The 9,173-nt window shown below is 39.8% G+C and overlaps 1 long non-coding RNA gene and 1 pseudogene across 1 annotated transcript; one reads left to right on the top strand and one right to left on the bottom strand.

The window, feature by feature from the left end:
* The first annotated feature begins 1,926 nt into the window (after positions 1-1,926).
* LOC146187566 (uncharacterized) lies at positions 1,927-8,762 on the top strand (annotated as a pseudogene).
* Positions 8,522-8,789, bottom strand: LOC146187567 (uncharacterized). The gene is made up of 3 exons (XR_014707939.1): positions 8,746-8,789; positions 8,637-8,675; positions 8,522-8,553 (listed from the first exon to the last, which is right to left on the bottom strand). It is a non-coding gene; the product is annotated as an uncharacterized LOC146187567 (long non-coding RNA).
* Between the last annotated feature and the right edge of the window lie 384 nt (positions 8,790-9,173).

Here is a 9,173-nt window from a genome sequence, read left to right on the forward strand (position 1 = left end):
GACACTTTGCTGGGCTTCGTCAAGCACAGCCTCAGCCGTCAGGTGACTCCATTTAGAGATCCGATTTCGGCCCACGATCGACTGGTAATTACAGTACGGTGAGTGTCTATGACGAATCTTATCCAATTAAAATGGTTGACAGCTTACCGCAGATGTATTTGCTGAACCTGCTCCGTATAATGTGGTGCGCTGTTAGTACCTTTCAATGCAGTGCAACTAGACACATTGTTGTTTTAATTTTTAATTAGTTCTGTCTTCTTACAAAAGGTACCGATCAGTTTATTGCTGCTCAATATCTCTATTATATATGTGATTGTTTTCCAGGTTTCTTGCAAATGGGGACACGTTCCGCAGCTTGTCGTATAATTTTTTAATTGGCCGATCAACAGCTTCAGTCCTCATAAGAGAAACCACAGCTGCAATATGGACGATTCTATGGGATGAATACATTCCTTTTCCTCATACGAATGGAGAAAGGTAAGAAAATTATTTTAAAAAAAACAAACAAAGAAAACGAATAGCAATGCGAAAACGTAATATAGAGCCCATAGATGCTGTGTTACAACATCCAATATGAATTTTTCAGCGTTTGTCCCTTGTCTGTCTCCTCTTTTAGTCCAGTCTTTAATTTTGCGTGGAAAAAATATGCACTCTACTTATCCATATGAACCTTGCCACCTCATTCCTAACAGTGCAAAGGTGTTCAGTACTAGCTCACTGCATGGACGACTATAAATTTCACGTTACTGTTTATGCCACCTTGCAGTGACAGTTCAGATAACCCTTAATCTAAAATTAAGGAAACAAATTTGGGAAACAAACATCTCTTTTCTCCAACAAACCGCAGAACTTGTTGAAACATTGTATGCACATGTTGCCGTGACATGTAGTGCAAGTTGAATGGAATGGTCAGTGCTACACCCTGGAGTGCCTCCTTTACTTTATTCTTTTTGTGCTGCGATTACGCAGTGAAATCTCGCATCTTCAGAGGTTTTTAAGTATTTTTTTATATGAATTGTTTTGTTTTGCGAGACCTACGTGTAAATGTTTGAAACTCGTGAAATTATTTATGTTTCATAAAGAAAATAGTTTCAGCCGAACAAACAGGAAGCAGAGATGAGGACATTTATGTTTGCATAATTTTAATTGGTTGATCATTATATGCACTATTCTCTCTCCCCACTTCTATGAAATTGTTTACTAAGCCAGCTACTGCTGCCAAATTTGTGTCTGTTTCAGATTGCATTGGACATGGAAAACTATTGGAATTTTCCAAATTGCATTGGAAGCCTTGACGGCAAGCATGTAAACATTGAATGCCCGAATAACTCTGGGTTAAGAAACATGAACTACAAAAAAACTTTCAGTGTTGTCCTTTTGGCCTGCTGTGATGCACATTACAGGTAAAGTTATTACCTGCACTTGGTTTCAACTTATTTCTAGCCATCTACAGCTCGGTGTTTTGCTTTTTTGGTTTTAGCAACGGTAAACGTTAATGTCAAAGCTGACTGATTGCTGTAAGAAATGCAGCAGCAGACAATGAGCATCTGCAGAGAAATATTTTACGACGGAGCGCTATAAAAACACGAGTCCTAGACACGTTCTGATAGCATGCATTTAATATTTTTAGCAATATCAGAGTAAAATATTCTCCTATAGTGGCGTCATTTACTTTGGAGAGGTTTAACCTAGTCTTTCTCACCTGCTAGTATAGCACTCATTATTATTTTACTGATTTCCTTCTCTTATGACATTTGTTTCAGATTCACATATGTGGATCTTTGCCACTATGGTGGTGAAGGGGACTCAGGAATATTTTTACGTTCAGATTTGCTGAAACATCTCACCAACAACTGGTGTGGTGTTCCAGCCCCCACCACTGTCGGGTCGGCAGGTGACATTCCCTACGTTATTGTAGATGATGAAGCCTTCCCTTTGAAGACATTCCTCATGCGTCCCTATGCCCGTCGTGGTGAGGCTGTTTATGAATAGCATTATGCATTTTATAGCCAGTAATTTCCTGATGCTCACTAAAGTTGCTCTTGTTGCCCAGGAGGTAATTCTGTTATTTGTTTTCCATTTTAGAGCAAATATCTGGGTGAAGTACCCTAGTCGAATGGGACCAAAGAGCATTATGCTCATTTAAACAGACAGTTTAGTTCGTGATCTTTGAAGTCCACATTAAAATCTCTATGTTTTTTGTCACAGTAACCAGCCACATATTTTTTCTCAAAAGCAACGGTACTTGCAGTAATCAAACTCGTTTTTTTAAGTCAAATATAGAATGCAAGTCATCCTTAGTGACATGACGCGTTTTGTAATGCGCCATCTAGAGCAGTAATCCTAAGTAATCTGCGATTACTTGGCAGCAGCGGGCGGCGACGGGCAGCAGCTAAGCGCATTTCACTTTTTACTCCAGATAAGTCCTGCAATCAACACAGCCTGACAACTCCCTGCCGTTCTACACGTGTATGTGAAACCGGCGCTGGCAGAACTACGAAGCGGGTCTGCAAGACAACGCCCCCCGGAACCGTCTACCACCAGGAGGATCTGGACGCTATAAAAGCACAGCACAGTGTCTGACTAGAACCACTTGGCAGCAGCGGGCGGCGACGGGCAGCAGCTAAGCGCATTTCACTTTTTACTCCAGGTTAGAATCTTGGACTTCTTGTATTCTTTCTGTTTTATTTTTTTGTTTTTTTTACTGCCTTGCTGCTGCCAACAGTGCATTTCCTGTGTTTATTATTGTTTTCGTTGAACTGCTGCATTATGTCTAACAAAGCGTGGGATGAGTTTAGGGAAGAAATGAGAAGGGAAATGAAAGAATTCAGGTGCAAGATCGAACGCGATTTAAGGCATGAACTGAGGGAACTCAAGGATAGCCTTGAGTTTATTAATCAAGAGTATGAGGCAGTGAAAAGTAAGAACGAGCAGCTTGAGACGGAAAACGAAGCACTAAAGAAAGCAAATGAAACACTTGCAGACGAGTGTGAGAAGGCAAAAAAGCAACTTGAAGAGCATGAAACTAGAATCACAGCTAGTGAACAATACGCAAGGAATCGAAACATTGAAATAAAAGGCGTTGAAAAGGTGGACAGTGAAGACCTGAAAAGATTGTCAGTGAAATTGGAAATGTCCTGAATGAACCAGTGACACAAGAAGACATTGAACTGTGTCACAGAGTGAAAACTCGCAAGGATTCATCTGAAAACATAATTGTACAATTTAAGAACAGATCTAAAAGAAATGCCTTGCTTCTTAAAGCAAGGAAAACACGTGTTTCCATGAAAGACCTTGACGAAAACTGCGACAGTACACCCGTTTACATTAATGAGCATTTATGTCCCGTAATGAAGCGACTTTTGGGACTGACTGTGGCAAGGAAGAAGGAATGCCAGTGGAAGTTCGCGTGGACCAGGGATGGCAAAATTTTTGCTCGAAAAGATGAACGGGCTAACGTCGTCAATGTACGATGCGAGCGCTACGTGCAGTTTATTGTCTAAAGTCACACTGAACTTGCACCCAGTTTTCATTTTTGTCCAGAATGGCATTACAGCCGTGGGATATCAATAACATTTTTTCTGAAAAGATATTTGCTCTTAAGTGCTTCCATTTAAATATAAGATCCGCAGTAAATAAAGAAGATCACTTACATATTCTTCTAGAAAGTTTTACTTTTTCTTTTGATGTCATAATGTTGACGGAAACTTGGTATTCCAGCGATAGTGATGTCATGACTGACAAAAGATATAATACCTATTTTTTGAACAGAGATAATAAGCGCGGTGGTGGTTTATTGCTTAATGTGAAGAAAAAACTAAATTGCGATTTACTTGAAGAGTTCTGTTTTATCACCGAACACATTGAATGTCTTGCTGCTATCAGCTCCAGAAACCTTTTTGCTGTTGTCTATCGCCCTCCTGATGGCAATATAGAAAACTTTTTTGCTAGCTTGGAAAGACTGCTATGGTACACAAATGAAAATGGCCTGACGCTATATTTAGGAGGTGACTTCAATATTGATCTATTAAGTCACTCAACAGCTCAACGTAAATTTCGAACTACACTCACCTCAAACGCGTTTAGCAATTTAATACAAACTGCAACCCGTATTACAATAAACGCGAATACTTTAATAGACCTGTTCATTACAAATTTACCTACCCACGAGGTTTCCGCAGGCGTATGCGCTGCAACCATAAGTGACCACCTACCCATCTACATGTTCACAAAATTACCATTCACACATTCTGATACAGAAGCTGAAGACCGGTGCGAAAAGCAAAACATCAATGAACGAACGTTAAATAATTTTCGGAGGAAAATAATGGAGACAAGCTGGGATAACGTTTATGAACTGAACTCTGTAATTGACGCGTATAACGAGTTTCTCAATCTCTTCACATATGCATATTCTCAATCTTTTCCTTTGACTCTAATTAAAAAAGCTAAAAACTCTCGCAAGCCTTGGATCACGAAAGAATGCATTAGCATGATAAAAAAGAAAGACAAACTATTTAAGCATTTCCTAACCACACGTGATCCAAATGACTGGAACAAGTTTAAGAAGCACAGAAACAGAACAAATTCTTTCCTAAGAAATCAAAAGCGTAACTATTTATATAATGTTTTTGAACTCGGCTGCAACAAAAAACCTGAAGTAATGTGGAACAAAATAAATATCTTATTAAATAGTTTCCCTGCCAATAGGAACCTCACTGAAATGACAGTGAACAACGAAATACTGCGTAATAAAGATTTAGCCGAAGCATTTAACAACTTTTTTTGTAATTTGGTATCAGGTTCTGATAATCCTGAAACACAAAGCCGTGTGAGTAGAAATTCAAACACACTTTTTTTGGAGCCAACGAGCGAAAGCGAAATCTACACAGTGTTTACATCGCTCAGAAACAGCCATGTTACCGACATTGACAATATTCAAATAATTCCTGTTAAATATGTTCTTGACCTAATTTTACCACAGCTTACACATATATACAATCTCGCCCTTTCAACTGGTATCTTTCCGGACAGAATGCAAATATCCAAAGTTATAGCAGTATTTAAATCAGGTGACAAAAATTTATTTTCTAATTACCGCCCTATTTCGATTTTGCCGGTATTCTCAAAAGGCTTAGAAAAGATAATACACTTGAGAATAACAAATTTTGCAAATAAGCATGATCTTATCAGTGCATCTCAATTTGGATTTCGTAAAGGCAGGTCGACAGAGCTTGCTCTTTTAACGCAAAAAGAAATAATCCTGAAAGCATTTGAAGACAAGAAAATTGCAGCGGGCCTTTACATTGATTTTTCTAAGGCATTCGATAGTCTCAGTCACCTAACACTATTAATGAAGTTAGAATTATATGGCATGCGGGGAACTCCATTAGCATTAATGACATCATACTTGCAAAATCGTAAGCAATGTGTAGCAATAGGTAGATATTTATCGAACTGCAAAGCAGTTACGACAGGAGTACCTCAAGGAAGCATCCTGGGACCTTTACTATTTAATTTTTATATCAATGATATAACGAGCATCACCTCGGTTGCAAAGTTTGTCATATATGCCGATGACGCCACCTTGTTGTTTTGTAGTCACAGTTACGATTGCCTAGAAAATGACATAAACAAAACTCTCAGCGATTTATATTTATGGAGCACAAACTAAACAGCAAAAAAACTAAGGCAGTAATTTTCACCCCAAGACAGTCTACAACGACAAAGGGTATAAACCTATCTATTGGTCACTCAACAATAGAGGTGGTTGATACAATTAAAACACTTGGTGTATATTTCCATAAACATATGTTCTGGGATGTCCATGTTAATAACGTGATTTCTCGAATTTCAAGGACCGTGGGTATACTAGCTAAATTCAAATATTTCTTACCGCCTGCTGTTAAACTTCATTTGTTTAATTCGTTATTTATGTCCAATGTAAATTACTGTTTTCTTGTTTGGGGTAACACTACATTCACAAATTTAAACCAAATTTTCATTCTACAAAAGAAAGCCGTTCGACTCATTGCAGGTGCAGAACCAAATACACACACCAAAAGCCTTTTCACGGAGTTTAAAATACTTCCCATACATAATCTTTACTCTTTCACCTTGGCCAGAAGGTACAAGCAAGGTCTACATAACAATGAGGCCTTTATCACATCCATTGCAAATTTAAGTTTAAGGGAGGGTAGGTCTACATCCCGGTCACCAGAAATTTGGAAAGTTCCTTTTTTACGCACAACCTTTAGCCGTCAAATGTTGGAATTTTCACTTCCATTGTTACTTAATTATCTCCACACTCACAATATCATGGTAGAAAATGTTAGTATGTCAACGTTGAAGACTTTTTTTGCATCATAATAGAGATGGTACCTTCATAAAGAATTGTATAATGATGACTATTTCTTTATATCTTTTTTTTTTTTTTGTTTTTGTCCATACTGTATATATGTATTGTGTTCATTACACTGATTGAGCAATTTTTGAACATACAAATGAAGCTTTATTTTATTATGTTTGCTTCAGTTTATGCAATGTCCTTGCACATTTATTTTTTTCTATAAAAGGTTGTCCTGCCGATTATGCACTGCTTATCTAAACATTTGCGACCGCTGTATGCTGTATTGCACGACCGCTGTATGCCTTGTACACAGGGGCTTGAACCTCGTCAAGTGAAGTGTTTTTCACTTTTGTTCGAGCCCCTGCCACTTTGATGGAAAAATAAACCGAATTGAATTTGCTGATGACATTGCCTTGCTAAGCAACTCGGGGGATGAACTGCAAATAATGATTGATGACCTAGACAGGAAACCTAGAAAGGTAGGCTTGAAAATCAATATGCAGAAGACTAAGGTAATGTTCAACAGCCTCGGAAAGAACAGCAGTTTACATTAGGTCGCGAAGTACTGGAAGTAGTAGGCGAATATGTCTACTTAGGACAGGTAGTAACCGCAGATCCGGACCATGAAAAAGAAATAAGAAGAAGAATAAGATTGGGATGGAGCGCATTTGGCAAGCACTCGCAGATTATGACTAGCAGCTTACCGGTATCGCTAAAGAGGAGAGTATATAGAAGTTGCATCTTACCTGTACTCACTTATGGCGCTGAGACGTGGAGGCTAACCAAGAGAGTTCTACTTAAGTTGAGGACAACCCAGAGGGCTATGGAACGAAAAATGGTAGGGGTAACATTAAGATATAGGAAACGTGCCGAGTGGGTCAGAGAAATAACTCAAGTTACCAACATTCTAGTAGAAATTAAGAAGAATAAATGGACATGGGCAGGACATGTAGTGCGAAGAGAGGATAACCGATGGTCGCTGAGGGTAACAAACTGGATTCCAAGGGAAGGAAAGCGTAGTAGGGGGCGGCAGAAAGTTAGGTGGCGGATGAAATTAAGAAGTTCGCAGGGGTCAAGTGGATGCAGCTGGCACAGAACCGGGTTAAGTGGAGAAATATGGGAGAGGCCTTTGCCCTGCAGTGGGTATAGTCAGGCTGCTGCTGATGATGATGATCTAGAGCAGTAAGCATTTGGTCAAATACAGCCATTATCCACTTTATTTTTCATTGTTCCTTTATGCTTTAGTGCTAAAATTTAAAATGATTTAATGTGGCAAGTTGCTTTCAATTAATATGCCTCATGCTTTCATTTACAGACCTGCAGAAGCACAGATTAAGCCCATCTGGACGTGAGGAGTACCAGCAGAGAGCTACTTTTAATTATCGTTTAAGCCGGGCTCGTCGGGTCATTGAAAATTCGTTTGGAATTATGGCGGCAAGATGGCGAATATTAAGGAGGCCCTTTAGAGCATCAGAGGAAACGACGGAAAATATCTGCAAGGCATGTGTTGTGCTGCATAACTTCATGATGTCGGAGAGCGCATTGGCACGATCTGCCTACAGCCCACCTGGCTATGCCGACAGTGAGGACTGGCAGGGAAATGAGACTGCTGGCTTATGAAGGACAGACGGCAATGACCTTCCAGGACTTAGAGGAATAAGTAGGCAAGGCTGCCACTCTGCAAGGTAAATAGGGAAAGCCTATGTCAATCAACGTTTTTATGCAGTGTATCTTGAGCTACTCCGATGTTGTGTTGCAGGTCTGCTATGGATGTGCGTGACAGACTTGCACAATATTTTGTCACGGATGGCAAAGTTCCATGGCAAGAAAGGATTATCAACCTTGCAGGACGGAAGGTAAAACAAGCACGATAATGCTGCATCTGCTGTAAAAGATATTCTTTAAAATTAATGCAGGCATGATACTCTTGAATTCAAACAATTGTTAGCTTTATTTCCCTTCAAAATTCCAGACTTTCTTGCTCGGCTTCGTACAAAATTTTAGAAATCTTAAATATAGCTTCGGATCGCTGCCTTGGTGTTAGAGCACGAAGCTTCGCAGTGACTAAGCGGCCCGCGGCGTCACTGTCGTCACATTCTTGTTCATTCTTTTGTTTTTTCGTCATGCTAGCAAGACTGCCAGCACATCTGTCAAAGCTCGCCTTGACGCAGTCTTCAAAAGTGTCCTCTGTCCTTTTCTTTCTTCTGCAAAATGATGAAAACTGCATTGTTTCACACCATTTTTTTAATCTTTCATCTTAGGAAGTATGACACTTGCAAGTACATACCGTGAAGGTGGCCCACCTGAAGGTGTTCCTTTGGACAGCCTTGAGAAGAAAAAGCACAAAAAAGTTAATAAATGACTACATGACAAAGTTTGCTTGCTTGCTTGTCTACCTGGCTGGGGGTGTGTATCGCCCAAGTAGCTCAGTCTCAGCTGGTGCAGGGCTAAGAGGCGGTGGCCCCCAGTTTTGAGCCGTTGTAGGGCTGCTAGACCCTGGAACCCTAGCTTGGGCAGGTGCCGGGCTGCATGACAAACAATGCATTTCCAAACTTTCTGATATATATCAATTACTGCAGGCAGTTCCTGCTAATTTCAGTAAAAAGGCTGGTAGATGCTTACCTGCTGTCGTCGTCATCCGAGTTGACAACTGTGTCGTCATACCTGGATTGCATAAAATGTCAGTTCACTGAACTTACGGCATGATATGACTTATATATGGATGTGTCTACTTACAATGCGAGAAGTTGTGCCTCTGCAGGGCTCTGGCTGCTTGTATCAGCACTGCATGAAATAATTGTATTGAAATATGACATTCCTTGTA

This window comes from Amblyomma maculatum, chromosome 6 (genome assembly GCF_055883805.1).
Source record: "Amblyomma maculatum isolate TAMU_Amacu chromosome 6, ASM5588380v1, whole genome shotgun sequence".
Classification (NCBI taxonomy): Eukaryota; Metazoa; Arthropoda; class Arachnida; order Ixodida; family Ixodidae; genus Amblyomma; species Amblyomma maculatum.